The following is a 14754-nucleotide window of genomic DNA, read 5'->3' as shown; positions in this document are numbered from 1 at the left end:
TTTACTATCCTTACATTTACTAATATAATACTTAAATGACCAAAATAAATGCATGGGATTATACCGATATGCTAGATAAAGAATAAAAGTTGCAACAGTAATAATTTTAAGCACATGCATGTTCTAAATCTACTCTAATTTTCACCATCAGCTATTTCTAGCTATCTTTTCCTGTTTTCTATATTTCTAGAGAATACTAGATACAGAAACTGCATCTGGTTCCTATTCAGTTATCAGAATGAGAGGAGGTAATTTTATCATGCTAAACCATTTTTTAAGCACCCCTGCACAAGATCAGTGGATTCATCTTGGTATGACTCCTTATGACTGGAGTATAACTGTGCAGTAAGCCAGACTCCATGGTAAGCCAACAGGTACTAATTTTCAGAACTAAGTGCCACATTTTCTGATACTCCCTCTATCACAAAAGTATTGAAAGCTTTGAGATCCTGTATACTTTGCAGGAAAAGTAAGAGTACCATTCAATTTCAACATTTTAAATTAAATATATAATTATTGATGAATAACTCATCATAAGTCAATGAAATACAGATTTCAGGAAGCAACTTTAGCTACCAACTTTAGCCACCAAAAACATTACATGCTTTTCTTGGCTTTCTACAGTTTTTGTTAGAAAAACCGAAACAGAAGCATATTCTATTTCAATCTTCAGCAAGACTAACTAACATATCAAGAAATTATGAAACTACCATATTTATGTTTTTATCAAATATATTTCAGCTTATTGCTACATAGTGTCAGAAAACTAAGCATATCCCCTCTACTGAGCAGGGTGTATGATAGTCCTACACAGGTTTTTCTTCACTTTGAAAGAGAAAAGCCATCCTAAAGACCACACAATAAATGTGTGCAAGACAATCAGCTTGGAAACACCATGCAGGTCAAGGTAAATTTCAGAGCAGCAGCAGAGATAAATATATTCTGTATTCAGATAACCATGTTCATAATTAAAGCAAAGTGTGCCATCAACTGTTATTTACGATGCTGTGCTACGGTGGCTGAACTAGAAGTGGTATCATATAACTGGAACTCAAGGGATTTAAATGGACCTCTCCCAAGCAGCAGTATTATACCAATAAAATAAAAACAAAAATTGAAGAACCTCTATATGTGCTTGCATGGCACATAGCAGAAGGGAAACAATATTAATTTTATCCAATCAAAGATCTAGGAACTATTCTGGTTATCAGAAGTAGAAACTATAGGAGGCTACCTGCAAACAAATTCTTGAACACTCTGGGATTGCAATTCCAAGTATTTACATTTAATTTTTGCTAATGCCGTTTGCTTCAGGAACATTCACTCTTCCTGACAACAGCAAAAATTCCTGTCATAATGAATGAAGGAAAATCTGCTTTGTTTTCATATTAGATTTTTTTAAAAACATATTATTACTAGATTATTTTGAAGCCAGGACCATAATAAAATGTTTGCTTTTGATCCATGGTACACCCCTTATATGGTGAACGCATGAGACTCATGCTAAATAAACTGGCAGTATAGAAAAAAGGTCTTAGGGAAAACAGAGTACAAGAAAATGGTGTGGAAAGATGCTCTCTATGGAGGCAGAACAGGAAATCTGGATGAAAGCACAAGTTCTGGGAGAGACAACTGTGGAACTGAAGCTAAGGAGACCAGTGTCCTGTTCACTGATTGAAACATTGCCTGGATGGACAGGCCCAAAGTGTAACGGCAAATGAAGTTTCATGTGGCGTTCCCAAGGGCGCAGTATTGGGACCAAGTGTCTTTCATGTCTTTATCACTAATCTGGACAACGGGATCAAACGCACCCTCAGACAGTTTGTGAATTACATCAAGTTGTATGGGAGTGTTGATTTGCTGGAGGGCAGGAAAGCTTTGGAGAGAGACCTGGACAGGCTGCATTGATTGACAAACACGAATGGCATGAGATTCAAATGCACCCCAGGTTCATTTGATCCCCTCATCCAGATTATTGATAAAGACATTGAAGATACTTGGTCCAATACTGAGCCCTTGGGAACCTAGTGCTGGGTCCTCCACTTTGACCACAACAACCCCACGCAGAGCTACAGGCTGGGACCAGAGTGGCTGGAAAGCTGCCCAGTAGAAAAGAACTTGGAGATGCTGGCTGACACCATCTAAACCTCAGAGAGTTGTGTGAAGGCACCAAGACAGCCAGTGGCATCCTGACTTGGATCAGCAATAGTGGCCAGCAGAACCAGGAGAGTGACTGTCCCCTTTGTACTCAGGACTGGTGAGGTCACACCTTGAATCCTGTGTTCTTCCCTGCAAGAAAGACACTGAGGTCCTGGAGTGAGTCCAGAGAAGAGAAATAGAACTGGTGAAGGTATCAGAGCACAAGTCCGCTGAGGAGCAGCAGAGGAAGCTGGTGGGGCTCAGCTTGGAGAAAAGAATGATCAGATGGAACCTTATCACTCTCCACAGATGCCTTTAAGGAGCTTGTAACTAGGTGGGGGTTGGTCTCTTCTCCCAGGTAACAAGTGACAAGAGGAAAAAGTCCTCAAGTTGTGCCAGGGGAGGTTTATGTTGGATATTAGGAAAATTTCTTCACTGAGTGTTGTCAAGCCCTGGAACAGCTGCACAGGGATGTGGTAGAGTCACCATCCCTGGGGGTATTTAAAAACAGTTTGATATAGCACCTGGGGACGTGACAGTGCTGGGTTAATGGTAGGACTTGATTTACATGTCTTTTCAATCCTAAATAATTCTATTAATTTTTATTCATTTAAGTACTCTTACAGTACTGTTTTTCTTTTCTTGCTTATTTTCTTCAAGAAATTAATTTTTCAGTAACAATTTTTTTTCAAAGAAAGTACATCTTTAGCAGAGAAAGTAACTGTTTTCACTTTCATAAATCGCTTGATTTTACAGCATAATTGTAACTTATTTTTTAATATTTTAATATTAATATATCGCTTACAAAGCTATGTGATGGCCTCAAAAGATTAAACAGCTACACACATTATACATAATTAAATGATCTGCATATCTAGGGTTTTTTTGTTCTATCAAAAAATGCTGCTGATTTAGGTCACAATCTGGGATAAAAAGATGATTCATGATTTTTTTAGTTAAGAGAGTGAAACCTTGACAGTGAATCCTAGGAAAGTAAATTTTACTTTAAATTATTTAACACTTTCTAGAACTTAATTACTGGTGTTTAAAGGATAAAGTTGGTTCTGATCTCATAAGATAAAAAATAGCTACTGAAATGCATGAACACAAGTATTTCTGTGTACAAAGCAACATTCTTGTAACTGCTTGATATATTGTTTGGAAGACGGAGTTAAGGAGACTTGACCACATCTGAATTTTGCCAAAGGGTAGACTTAATTATTTGCACAAGAAACTAAAAGCCCCATTGCAAATTAACTGAGATTGTCAATTTAAATAGTAAAGGCAAAAGCAAATATGTGTGAAAAACAAAAAATTTCAGAATTATCAAGGCATCTCAACATAGTCTAAGAAACCTACAAAATGTGCTATAACATTACTAATATTTTATGAACTATTGATGCTATTATTGCATAACATAGAGACTACTGCCAAACAGTCACAAAACTAGGCTTCATTACTCTCTTTAATGTTCATCAGAGTTGGAAAAGGTAGGCTTTTAAATGCAATTAATGCTCTGTGTTATGAGGAAGTGTAGTTAAAATACCAATCTGAGGTCTAGGAGTTCAGTAAATGCCCAATATCACCATAACTATCATCTGTAGTCTAAAGTGCAACATTAAAACCTAAGAACCATATTCCAGCCCTAAGATGTAGCGGCCTGGATCTTGTGGAAAACACACTTTGGCGAATACCAAGCCATGCTGGGGTGGGTCTTGGTCCCATCACTGCCATAGTCTCCCATGAATGCACTTCACAGCCCCCAGCATTTTGAGCACAGACTGTACATAGTATATTCTCTATCAACAGGAAACATGGAAGGGAGAAACCTCCATGAAACTCATCTCTTATCAGAAGTTAGAGTTGTAGGAAGGTGTTGATATTATCAGATATTATCAGGTCTACAGAACCTGATAAGAGTCATCTGTGCATCCTGAGGGAGTTAGTAGACTAATTTGCTAAGCCAACAGCCACATTTTTTTTAAATTGTGGCAACCAGGTGAAACTCCCAATTATTAGAAAAAGGGAAATCTAACCCTCATTTTTAAAAGGGGAATGTGCAAGAACTGGGGAAGTACAGACCAGTTAATTTTCATGGAAACCATGCTAAGGCACATGAAAAACAAAGCAGTGGCTGGTAACAGCCATCATGGCTTTACAAAGGCCCATATTGGTGACCTTCTGTGATGTGCTAAAGCATCGGTGGATGGGGCAGAGCAACTGACATTGTCTACCTGGACTTATGCAAAGTGTTTGACACTGTTCCACATGATATCCCTGTTTCTACATTGAAGAGACAGGCATCTGGTGGATGGAGCACTGGGCGGATGAAGAAACGTCTGGACTGCCTCCCAGAGAGTTGTGGTCAATGACTCATTGTCCACATAGAGACCACTGACAAGCAGTGCTCCTTAGAGGTGAGTACTGGGGTTGGTAGCGGGGGTGATACTGTTCATTGTCTTTGTTGGTGACAGGGACAGCGATATTGAGTGCACCCTGAGCAAGTTTGCTGGCAACACCAAGCCGTGTGTTGCAGCTGAAATGCTGGAAGGAAGAGATGCCATCCAGAGGGACCGTGACATGCTTGAGACTGGGTCCATGCAAACCTCACAGAGTGCAACAAAGCAAAGTGCAAGGTCCTACTCTTGGATAATGGCAATCCCAAACACACCTACAGGTTGGGAGAGGAGTGAGAGCAGCCCTGAGGAGAAAGACTTGGTGGTGATGGCTGATGAAAAATTCAACATGAGCCAGCAAGTGTGCGCTCACAGCCCAGCGAGCCAAACGTGTTCTGGGCTGCATCCAAAGGACTGTGGCCAGCAGGAGGAAGGAGGTGATTCTGCCCCTCTGCTCTGCTCTTGTGGGACCCCACCTGGAGTGCTGTGTACAGTTCTGGCATCTCAACAGAAACAGGATGTGGAACTGTTGCAGCAAGTCCAGAGGAGGGCCAAGAAGTTGATAAGAGGACTGGAGCATCTCTCCTAAGAAGACAGGTTGAGAAGGCTAGGGCTGTTCAGCCTGGAAAAGAGAGGTTGTACAGAGACCTCCTAGCAACCCTCCAGTAACTGAAGGGAGCCTACTGGAAAGCTGGAGTGGGACTCCTTATTAGGAACTGTAGTGATAGCACAAGGAATGATGGGTACAAACTGAAAGAGGGAAAATTTAGGTTACATACTAGGAAGAATTTTTTCACTCTGAGGGCTGTGATATACTGGAACAGGTTGCCTAGGGAGGTTGCAGATGCCACAAATCTCAAAGTGTTCAAGGCCAGTTTGGATTAAGGCCTTGCATAAACATCTATAGGGAGGTGTCCCTGCCCATGGAAGTGATGTTTGGTACTCAATGATCTTTAAGGTCCCTTCAACATTTAATGCTATGTGATTCCAAGATTCTATATAATGTATTCAGGAATTGATTAGGGCTCACAGATGGACAATTTATTTTGTACTTGGCAGAAGAGTTATTTCTTAAAACCCCAAACATTTTCAGATGGTAGCAATTACCTTCTTTTATGTAACTGGTCAGTGGTTGCAGGATCCAAATAGGAACAGGAAAAGTTTGTCTTTCACGAGCTCCTCAACCTGTGGGTTGGTGTGAGGGGCAGACACACATCTCTGAACTCCAATAACTCTTTAATATAAGGTTTTCATGCAGTCTTTTGAGCAGAAATCAGAACTGGGATCTCCCCTCTTCTAAATTGGCGCCCATTTAGCCACAGTCATGCTCCCTCTTGCTCCCTCACTTTGACCTAAGGAATTCTGATATAATTGTTTCAAGCTGGCACAGCATTAAGAGGTGATGTGAAAAGAGCCTCCCACACAGACTAGCCTATAGCCTGGTAGTCAGGTTCCAGGATTAAATGAACCATCTTTATTCACACGGAGAACAGGACATGCCAAAACATCTCACATTTGGGTGTGTAATTTATGTGGAACTGTATCTCCAGATTAAAGTTTCACTCTTAGGGAATTGGTTATTTATGACTGTCAACATTCACAAATCCTTGCTTGGAAAAATGCTGGTTATAAAAATGAACCTCCTTATTGATAAGTAAGTGGGGAAGAGGAAAGAAAAATCAAACAGGCAGCAGTTTCAATAGCAGCACTGGGACATTAGCATCTTTACTGCTGCACCTCCCTCAAAATCACTGTTTGTTTGATAAAGCCAGGGAATGCAGCACTGTTGACCAAGTCCTTCTACAATTGTAATACCTGGAATGGAAAGGAAGGTAAGTTGAAAACTGGCACGATTTGTCTATGGCAAACATAGCTGAAATATTGGCTCCTGTGGCAACAGTTTGAACAAACAGGACCCAGTGTGCTAAATCCTAGTGATGTTGGCAGGTGAATTCTGCTTGAGGTTTAAGGTGGGGCAGCTTTGTTTACAGACATTGGTACACATACCTTATTATCTCTCATTTACAGAACCTGGCACACCTTGGGAGTGGTTTTTTGTCGTTTATTGTCTGGGGTTTTGTTTGTTTGGGGTTTGTGTGTGTGTGTGTGTGTTTTGGTATTTTTTTGGAGGCAGGTAGACATTTTTTGTTCTTGTTCTTGTCATTTTTAAAGAAAAGAAAACAACCAGATGAAGATATATGAAGACACATATATCTGAGGCATATATACTAGAAGTTTAAGAAAAAATAAACAAGTCAGAATCAGATCACAGGATCTCAGCAGTATGTGCTGAGTAAAAAAATTTGAAAAAGTTTGAATTCAAGATGACAAAAAAATATTAAGCATTAAAAATTAGGTCTGTGGGTTCCTCTTTAAGCTAGAGCCCCCAGCACAGCTTTTTATGAGTAACAAAACTCTTATATCTCTCGTACATTTTGGTATGTTACCACAGCATGTCGCAGCGCAGTACAAGCTTGCTTTCCTGGTTTACCTGATTCTAATATCTCTAAGATGTGTGCCATCTTATCCACTGTGGACATTGCATAAAAATGCTCCCAAAGACATCCCTCCCAATTTCCTCATATAATAGTGACAATACACATCCAAAGAATGGGTCAGAAAAATTCACTTAAATCTATCTGGCAAAATTAAGAGCTGATAATACACAGGTCAAAGAAGCACCTGGATAATTTCTAAGTTTCTCTTGCATTTGTGGGTCAGAAACAGTCATTGAATAGACTTTTATGTAGAACTCATTAAAAAAACCCACCTTTTTTGATGAAAAGGTAAAAATAAAATGAAAAAAAATATTTCAAAATATTTCCAACCTAAAGACCATCTGAAGTGCTTTCATAGAGGAAATGCAAGTAAAAGCATGAGAACAGAAGAAGATACAGCTCTGATTTACATGTCTGCTGAGCCATTCTTTATCTCAGAGGGGCACCTCAACCAATAAGTCTCTGCCTCCTGCACAGGGTTCCTAAAAGTCTTTCCAAATTTAGCTTTCAATTATGTAATAATGCTCATTAGAACCAGGTTTAAGCTCAACTTTCATCTTTCTATGTTACTTTGGATAGAAATAAATCAAAGTTTTAAATTCTAAATATAAAACAGTAAATTTTCAGAAAATGTCTATGTGCTCTAATTTTTAGTGAAGATGATACCCAGAAATTAAGAAAAAAATAGTTAGACTTTTTCCCCTCTAATACACTGCAAGGCTTATTTTTAATCTAACTCCTAAATCAACATTATATTAATTTTAAGCTTATATTTATCAAGCAATTATGTAATTATTTGCAGGTTTCAGAATTAATAAGAAAAATCTGTATAATATATATGACACATATATTTGGTGGTTTTGCTTTCCATGTTTTCATAGACAACTTTGCAAAACAGGATGGAAATTTATTTCTGTTGTCTATTACTGTATTAAATAAAAATGCAATTTTGGTAACTTTACTTTACAGCCACTTAAGGGAAAGCAAAGGTAAAAATACTAATAGAAGTGAAAAAAGCTTCTTGAGAATCACAGGCTACTTTTCAGGCAGAGATGGACCTTCAAAAACAAAAAGACACCCCTACATTTTAGGTAAGTGTAATTCAGAGAAGAGATTTTATAAGCCTTGGGCAAAGGAAGACTGGGGGAAATTAAGGCATTTGTGATAAGGCCAAACACATTACAGTAATATCTGAAAATCCAGAAATATGAAGAGTAAAAGGAGTCGGTGGCCTTTACTGCTAAACTACAGATTTCTTCACTAAAGTAAAAAATACATGTTTCTGAATATTGCAAAGTACATGTCCAAGTCTGGCTGGTCAATGATCTGGTGGGAAAATTCTGTTGAAGTTATTTAAAAAACCTGTATTTAGGTAGATTTATTCACTGATACATAAAATTAATCATAAACATGATCATAATAAATTTATTAGGGTAGATTTAGTCCTTTTTTCTAGAAAATTAAAGCATTAATCAGAGTGTTTATCACATATATAAAAGCCACTCACAGTTTTCATTATGATTTCACTATGAGGACTGTTTACTTCTAGAAAGGAAACATTATATACTTGACACTAGGAGGGTAATTATTGTTTTTTCAGGAATATTTCCATAGGACAAGTGTTTGTTCCTGCAGTATTTCAGTGATGTTATAGCTCTGTGTTTAGAAAGAAAACCTTCTATGATGCTACTCTTCTTCCTAAGAATAGCTTTTCTTTAACCAAAATATCAGCTCTAAGATAGAAGAAAAATTAAAAACAATAAAAATTATAAAATTAGTAATACCTGGAATGGAAAGTATTTTTAAAATACTTTCCTCCTTAGCTTTTAACTAGGTCATATTAAAGTAATATGAATAATATTAATACAAATGAAAAATTAATAATGATAAAGACAATTTTGTAAGTGAAAGAAAGGGAATCAAACAAATGATACAAAAGTAATCATTCACCAGCTCCCACAATCAGACAGATGCCCAGCCAACCTCAGCTACCTCCTGTCTCTCAATTTTTATTCCTAAATACAATGTTACATGGTATTGACTACCCCTTTGGTCACCTGGGTCAGCTGTTTCTTTTGTGTCCCTTCCTAGATCCTTTCCCATCACCAGCCCACTCTGTATTGAGGCAGTGGGAAAAATATGAAGACTTGACATCACACATGACCTTTTCAGAAACAGCCAGAACACTGGTCTGTCATCAACATTGCATTGTAGAGTCTTTTATCAAGAACATTAATTTCATCTTGACCACATCCAGTATAGTATACTGAAAAGAAAACCAACACAAAGAGAAAAGCACATTGGAAGTATGACTTGTCTTTCAGCTATCCAAACGTAGATACAAAATTACATGGTTTTTTATATGTTCACTGTTAAAACACCTTGAGACAACAACATCAAATCTGGAGAAAGAGATACTTCTTTTTCCCTGTCTCACTGTATATAAAATTGGGAACTAGCCCAATTTGCTATAAATGAGGTTCAACAGTTTACAAATTATGAATTCCTGACATTGGCAATTTCATTAGTATGCGCTGTTTTACTTCTTTCCAAGCTACTGTTATTTGTAAATATTGTCAAATCCCTCACAGAAAGATGTCATATCTAGGAGAGGGCATTTGATCCTTCCTAAGTATCAAATTGTCCAATCTGACTTACTAAGTAATGATGTAACTTGCTAATTTTTGTTAGCAATAGAAAAACGAATTGTGTACCGCTCTGCAGACAATGAGAATCAAAAATGGAAGCTAGTGTAGAACAGGTAAAACAGCACGTCAGACTGAGGAGAAATGTACATAATGCATCACACTGCTAATCTGAATGTCTAAACTTGAGTCAAAGTGTATTAATGTCACATGCACACTTGCTAAGTTGTTTAGCACATGAGCCCCTGACCATTATGCCCCAGCAGTGCAGTACAGTAGTACACAAATACTGCCTGGTGCTTGGAAGAAAAGTTACATTTTGTCTAGATGGACACAAATAAGCCTTGCCTCTGGGTAGAACTAATTGGTTTGAGTTGAAAGCTACACTAGCACAGCTGTCTAGTTTGCAAAATTAAACCCAGACTAATTAGTGAGATCTTTGGGCTCTCGCCTTGTACTGTGTTATAAGGTAAAGTATTATAATGAAATTAAACTTCATAATAAAGATCAAAAGCAAATACAGCTCAGAAATCAGATGTGAGGAACTGCTTTACAGCAAGTGTCTGGATATACCTTATATAAAGTTCTAGGCTTAGATTACTTATTTTATTTGTCCCTATTTTTGAAGCAAGGCTTATGTGCTTATGCAGTTGAAATTAAAAAATTCAGTTAAAACACAGACATGTTGAACAACAGACAATGATATTTAAGTCACCAGCATGATATATGGCTAAACAAAGAGCTGAATGAGCAAAATCAGAGTGTTCAAATTTTTCAGACATATACATGGTTCATAATAAAAAGCAAGCAGTTTAATAAACTAAGAGAAAACAGAGTATTTATTATTTTATACTTAATTCTAAGTATTATGTTTCAAAATATCCCAGAAATTTTACAGGTCTTTTGGTGTTTAACTTCACACCTTGTAAAAAAGAACTGAAAGCTGTATTACTTCTGTTAAAACTATTCATTCATTCCCTCATGTTCCCCTACAAAAAATGTGTTAGTTAGGAGGAAAAAAAGTTCTCGGAAAAAAAAATGAATGTAGAAGATTTAGGGAAAAAATGACTGATCATCTCTCTCCGAGCTCCTCCTGTTTACTACTTTCAAATTTTTAAGACTGATTGCTTTTCAGTTCTCAAACAACAAACTCCTACCCTACTGCTACTGCCTGCAGTAGCAATCAATTTAAATCACATGCCATTCTAATGTTCACTCATCAGAGTTTATTAGGTGTTCAAATCATGCCTGAACTGTGTAGGCGCCATTCATATGCACAATTAATGCAGACCAATGAGACAATTCAAAGAAGAGGACTTGTTTGCCACAAGACAAAAGCTGAGTTTGGACCTGAATGGCATCCTGCTGCAATGTTGCATGGGAATGGAGAAGACAAGTTTCTCGTGTTCATCACCATAGTGAAGGCATTTGTAACTGAGCACATTAAAAGGAGTCCCATAGAATGAAAGAATGAGATGACAGTGTTCAGTAACAACTAGTGAATACAACTTAAAGAGTTTAAAAGAGCTACCATTTAAATGAAAAGGAGCTGGCAGAGTCAATGGGCTTAGCTAAGTGCAAGTTTATGTTGAGATTAGTTTGGGGAATAACAGGAGTTGCAGGGAGGTATCAGAAGGAGAAATACTTTTTTGAGAAAGCAGCAGAGAGTCAAATCACAGCATCCAGCAGTCACTCAGTGCTAAGTGCTGGATATGAAGAAGTTATGGATGGTAATGATCAATGAAGGATTGGAGTGGGCTTAGATAGAGAGACTGTTGAAGGATGAAGGAAAGAAGAAATCAAAAAAATACAGTATTTCAGTGTAACAAGGGCAGGAAACAGGAGGGGATAGAGAGATTGCTATAATGAGCACAAGGGTGATATAAATCATTGTTAAGCAGTAGCTGATAAACACTGAAGAAAAAAAACCAATGAAAATTCCACTAGCTACTGCGGAGAAAATATATTGGTCTCTCTGTTTATGAAACAAATTTTGCATGGCAAAGGTTAGTTATAGAGGTATTCTGGCCTCTGAATCACAACAGGAGAATTGAGGAAATGCCTCCTGAATCCAGAAGGCTTAAAAGAAGCTAAATCACTAGACTAACAATGACATGTGTAATCACATGTAAAAGAAGTAGAAGATGACATTTCTTCAACATTATTCCATCTTGGAACACAACTAAAATGCTTGGAAAACAGCTGGCTTTACAAAAATAATAAGTATTCTCTTTCACAGGCAAGATTTCAGGACGAAATTTGAGTTAAGAACAGAAGGGTAGAAGAGAGGCAGCATCAACAGGTTCCCAGACTTGGAAATAATGTTATAAAAAAGATAAAATAAAATATCTATATAAATATGCAGACATTCTATCTATCTAGGCTCTATCTTTTGCTCTCTCTTTTCTCTGTAATGTCTCCTATGTGTATGTATAAAATATCTATGTGCATCTCCACATGAATTTATATATGTATATCTATGTGTGCACACAAAGAGAGGTCAGTTTTTAGTCCGGAAGGGTTTAGATACACTTTTAATATAGGGAAAGTTTTACATACTTTATACTTTTATACTTTATTTTTCACTGACATGGTGATCCCTGAGAAATGCCAACGCACAGAAGATCCCCAAAGCATACTTAATAGAAGATCCATCCAATATCAGGGTACTAAATTCAGTATTTCAGTTCTGAGACAAATTCTACAACTAGACTTTCACATTTTGAGATACTTATTCCTAAGTAGGCCTGATTAAATAAATGAGAATACTTGAAAAGTAACTTACATTAAGTGCAAAAGTGACAGAAATTGACTACTGACTGTAGATGTAAACTCTCTCTTTTGAAACATAAACCTTTAGTCAGATGAAAAATACTTCTTAATTTAAAAAAAATTATCAGAATACAATTTTCCTAAGCTTTGGAAGAAATATTTTGGTAATATCTTCATTACCAATTTAACTTGAGATATAATTAGAATGCTTGTTACAAAAAATTACAACAGCTTTAGATATGAATGATTTTTTCCCCCTACAATTCTAGCATATTAAAATAACAGTTCTCAAAAATAAGGGAATAACAGCATTGCCAACTGTATGTTGATGCTTCCCTCTCTACAAAGTGTGGAAGATGCATTCACAATTAGTGCAGAGTTTCCTGGTTACCCTGTTTCTCATATTGGGATAGTATTCTGCCACTGATCACTTGTGACAATCAGAACTATTTAATGCACAACACTTATCAAGACAGCAAATTGCCATCTGGTATTAAGACTCACAAAACAAATAACCATCACCATGACATCACACGCTAATTTCAAAGAGAACAGTGAAAATTGATGAAGCTTAATTGTTTCCAGTTTATTCTATCATCTGAAATCTACATAATTTTCACCTTCATCAATGACCTGAGATTCCACATTCACTGTTCAAATGAAAAAGTTCCCAAATTTATAGTGACAATAGGAAATATAACAGTGGAGCGATGGAAAAATACAAGATTACAAAGCTCCCCAGAGCAATCCTTTAATGAAGGTTTTAAACTAACATGAGCCCATTAAATAATGTCACATTTAATGAGTACTTAAATAATGTCACTAATAATGGAGTAATTGGATCTTTTTACAAAAAGAAAATCTATTTAGCACTGTCATCATTTCCGGCAATACAAGGTACTGAATAGTGTCTTATTCTTAGTATTTATTACTTTCTAAACACAAATAAGCCAGAAATAATGAGTGAGACCAGCTTTTACAGAAACTGCAGCCTAACCACTTAACTTCTATTCTGTAAGAAAAAACCACATTTGTGTACCTCTGATTAGATCAGGTGGTCATATAAAATTACTATTGTGCTTTTCTTGTCTTGGAAATGACTGCAGTTTGGCCAACTGACTCAAGCAGGATGGTATTATATGGAATTTCACAGCAATTATAAACCCAAAGACAAAATCTACCCAAAGACAAAATCTCTAATCTGAGCTTTTAGCACATGTAATAACTTTCTCATATGATCTAAACAGTTTATCATATGTAGTTTCATATAGTTTGCTATCAATGAATAAAATTTAGCATTGATCTTCCAACTCTTTGAAAAAAGTCATAATTTGGACACCATGATGACACTTAGATAAATATACCAATATCCAGACAAGCAAAATAACTTTTTCTTTTGTTTTGTCCAGTCAAGGGAAAGAAATTTCTTTTTTGTTTTCAAATATATGCATTTTTTGAAAGTAAATCAAACCAATGCTTTTGAAAGAAATTCTAAATTCTACATATTTCTACATAGTTATTTCTCAAGAAATTAAACTATAATTTAATGACAAAAATCTGGTCAGCTAAAGAAATGTATTAACTCCATTACCCAATCTATTAACTTTCTTTTAGTCTAGTAACTAACCTTTTTTCAAAAGAAGTTTCTTATATGTAATTTGAGTCTTGATGTTTTATCCTGTTTTACTGATCCAAGATACTTATACCATCTTTAGATGTTTAGGTCAAAACTATTTCTTCTTATAACATTTCAGAAGCTCCCTTAATTTCCCATTAATTCTGAATTTATAAGAAAAGAAAAATGAAATATTTGTTATTGTTTGACAGCTTTGTGACTACTGCTCATTTATGTTTGTATGCTTTAGCACTCCAAAAGCTGATTGGGTTCTGCTTTGTTTTGATACCAGCAGGATGAAGACACCATTAAAGAGAAGTGGACAAATTCCCTTTAGAAAAGTTAAATGTACTGTGGCAAACAGAATTTCACTGTAGATAAGGACAAGGAATAGCTTCCCTCACAAACCTATTCAAAGCAGTAGTCTAACTCGACTGCTGTCATGGTGAGGAAGACTTTCTCACTGCAGGAAGGGAGCACAGTGAGGTTAGGGTCACAGAACTGAAGACAGCTTTTGTGGAGCCCTTACAACTAGAACAGTTGCTGAAAAGCTAAAGCTTCTGACATATGCCCATGCAGCTCCATCTCTGTCCAATCAAAACACCCAGAAGACAGAGCTTATGCCAACACAGTTTCTGTACAATTTTGTTAGTATAAGAGGATATAGACTAAATTTGTGCTTTATTATG

At 36.6% G+C, this 14754-nt stretch overlaps 1 protein-coding gene across 1 annotated transcript in view; it reads right to left on the bottom strand.

The window, feature by feature from the left end:
• Positions 1-14754, bottom strand: part of ADGRV1 (adhesion G protein-coupled receptor V1) — a 280024-nt gene that overhangs the window by 114081 nt on the left and 151189 nt on the right. The window lies entirely within an intron of this gene.

This window comes from Geospiza fortis, unplaced genomic scaffold, assembly GCF_000277835.1.
Source record: "Geospiza fortis unplaced genomic scaffold, GeoFor_1.0 scaffold279, whole genome shotgun sequence".
Lineage (NCBI taxonomy): Eukaryota > Metazoa > Chordata > Aves > Passeriformes > Thraupidae > Geospiza > Geospiza fortis.
The sequence above is the reverse complement of the archived record's forward strand: the minus strand, read 5'-3'. Positions and strand labels throughout refer to the sequence as shown.